Raw genomic sequence first — 3,221 nt, forward strand, 5'->3', positions numbered from 1 at the left:
TCCTGTGTCCACGGTCCCAAAGCGCATGCTTCGTCTGACTTGCAGGTTTCATGGCGTGGGTTGAACGTGAATGGACGAGTGTGCTTTTAGTGAAGACAGGTTTCTGGCAAGACAGTGGGTGGAGATGCGGAGGGCTGCCCTTTAGCGTGTGAAGGGCAGAGTGACTGATCCCCCTGGACATGGTGTGGGGCATGTGTGTGTGCGTGCATGCGTGTGCGTGCATGTGCATGCGTGTTTTCAGTACTGGACTATGGGGATGTTTTGAGAGCCCAGCGTGTGTAGAACCCCTCTCTATCCTCCGAGGTCCTTGGGCCCCAATGGAGCTCTGTGGCCTCTCGCGGCCCCTGGCAGCCCCCCGTGCGCTCTCCGCAGAAACGGGGCTCAGGCACCCTGCTCCCACTTCCCTTTGTGAAGCTCCAGGACGGTGGCCACGAGGTTGTGGGACCACACGTGAGACTCCAGTGAGAGCGTGCAAGTCGGAAAGCTAGGGCTCTTTTTGTTTTCTTCCCCTGAATGACATCCGGTGAGACTGGATGGTTCAGGATCCCCTTTTACTCTTCCCCTGAACACCTGTGTGCTTTGGGACTCAAAGCTACGTGAATCTCCGCCTGGCAGAAATGTAGTTTTGAGAAGCCTGTCTCTCCACGTTCAAGCCGCAGCAGAGACCAGGCCTGAGGGTGCAGGCGGGGTGGTGCGTGTGGGTGTCTGGGCAGTTTCTAACTCTGATGAGACGCAGGCCCCTCCTCCCTGAGTCTCTGGGCTTATGGGGGCCAGGAGAGAACACCCTCTTCTCCCTGATTCTGACCCTTGGGGTCCAGGGCAAAGAACAAAGGAAGCCCCAGTCCGCCCTGGACGAAGGTTACCCTTTCTCCATTCCTTTGCCCTTTTGGGGGAAGTGAAATTGGGCTCCTTTGTGAATGCTAAACCTTGCATGTGTGATCCAAATAGCAGCCACGTGGACCCGCTGAACTGAGCCCTGCACTGTCAGGTCCCTGAGACAGGAAGGGGAGGAGCATGGAAGAAATGAAGCCTCACGTGGGGACCACGGGATGGCGGGTGCGGGCAACATGGGCGAGCCTCTAGCCGGCATGGAGAAGAAACGGGCCTCCCTGCCTCCCGCTCCCGTAGGCTGGCTGCAGGCCCACTCGAAGGCCACTGACTGCTGTAGCTGAGCTGCCCCCAGACAGTATTGTCCCCTGCTGTATAGGCCTGTGTTGGGAAGGTGGGAACTGCTGAACAGAGCTCTGGTGCCAGCTTTGTGGCTTTGGGCAGACCGTTCTCCTTTTCGAGGGGTGTCTGGGACCCAGCACTGTCTGCATCACTGAGGCCTGTGAGTGCAGCAACTAGGTGGTGGGGGTGACGTCGGGGTCGGCGCCAAGAAGTTAGGCTGGAGGCCCCGTAGCCCGCCGAACAGGACCAGGGCTCACCTGGAGGTGGGAAAAGCCCACGGCCACCCACATCCAGAGTGAGAGAGAGCTCTGCAGAACCCAGCAGCCGTCTGCTCTGCTCCACCGGTGCAGGCGAGGAGCACGGTCCCCGAGAAGGGCGGGCTGGGGCCATCGAATAGCCCAGCGAGGGCGGAGGCCGAGGGGCTGCTCCAGGGTGGGGCCACGGGCTGCGGTCCACTCTGACCAGGAGCCTTGGCCTGCCACGGAGCAGTCTCATCCTTTCCGAGTGGCAGTGACATGTGGAGGGCGTAGAGAGAGCCGAAGGCCTGTCCCCCACAAAGAGCAGAGGCCCACGGGGACTGAGCAAGGTGGGCTGCAGAGGGCCCCGCTGTCCTCATGTGCTATGCAGTCCTGGTCCCGAGGACAGCGGGGAGACACACAGACTTGAGGTTCTCCGGAAGACGCCTTATGGGAGAAGGAGATTGTGGAAGCCGAGACTCCCAGGTCCTGCCAGGTCCTGGCAGCCAAGGGCTCCTTGTTGGGAGAAGTGCTCTACTGGAGTGTTCTGGAGAATTCTAGGTGTGCAGAGCCTGACTGTCAGGGCCGCAATGTCGTGGGGTGTGAGTGAAGGCTGGTGCACAGTGCCCGGCTCCAGCTCCTGCCATGGCAGGGAGGCCCCATGGTCCATGAGCCCATGCTGCTGAGGACAGAGGGGGCAGCATGGGCAGGTGGGAGCGGGGCAGGCCTGGAGCCGCCCAGGAGCACGGGCCTTGCTCCCTGCAGATCTGGGTCCCCGTTCTTCACGAGCTGACACCTGTGAGTCTAATCACACAGGGGGCTCAGAAGGTGGCCATGCTGGCCGTGGGAAGGGGAGCAACCTCAGCTTCTCACATCCTCACCTGATCCGCCCCCCAGGGTACACGAGTTGCCGACTCTGGCATGGGCCTGGCTGGAGGGTGCGGAGGAAGAGGTGTAGCAGAGGGAGGGCAGCCTCTGGAAGGACTGGTCTGCAGGGTCTGGGGCCCAGGCTCTGTGTGCTCGGGAAGCAGGTTGCCCACTGGCCCAGAGGACCCCCAACTGCAGCAGAAACTCCTTGCAGGACAGCTGCCTGGGTCCCACCGGCCAAGGGAGGCCTCCAGCACCCTCTGGACACAGGGCCAGTGGGGCAGCCTACAGACAGAGGAGTCGGAGGAGGGCCCGTGGCCCGTGAGCCCCAGCCAGCCAGCAAGGGAAGCTGAGTCAGAGGGAAAGCCGGGCTACCCCTGGAGAGGGGCCAAGCCCTGAGGGTGGGACTGGTCTAAAAATAAGCCACTCGCGTTTGGATGCTCCATCAGGCTCCTGGAGACCTGGTCGCCATGCAGTGTCACGTCCTGTGACGCACTGTGGGCTGGGGCCAGGGGCTGACTCAGGCCCGACCTGCCAAGCGGGGCCATGCTGGCAGCAGGAGCCAGGGCAGCTGCTGTTCAGGGGAGGCCTGGGGCCAGCTAGGGCTCTCCTCCGGGGTCTCTCAGGCTCCTGCCACCCCTTGTCCCCCAAAGGCCAAGATGTCTCCCCACAGGCCCCTTGGAATGCTGGCACCCTCGGTAGCTATTAGGAATGAGTGGTTTCTTCCAGAATGAGAAGAACTTTAAGGTGTGCTCACGGCTAAGAAACTCAAGCATAAAAAGAAAGTATAAAGAAGAGAAATCAAAAAGAGCGCCTGTTGGGGAACCAGCAGTTGGCATAATGGCTATGTCGCTGGACTCCCACGTAGTCGACCGCGGTTCGCGTCCCGGACCCGGTGGCTTAAAACTCACACTGGGCGCGTGTGCGTGCATGCCCAAGATCCTGAGA

This window comes from Tupaia chinensis, unplaced genomic scaffold, assembly GCF_000334495.1.
Source record: "Tupaia chinensis unplaced genomic scaffold, TupChi_1.0 Scaffold000161_1, whole genome shotgun sequence".
Lineage (NCBI taxonomy): Eukaryota > Metazoa > Chordata > Mammalia > Scandentia > Tupaiidae > Tupaia > Tupaia belangeri.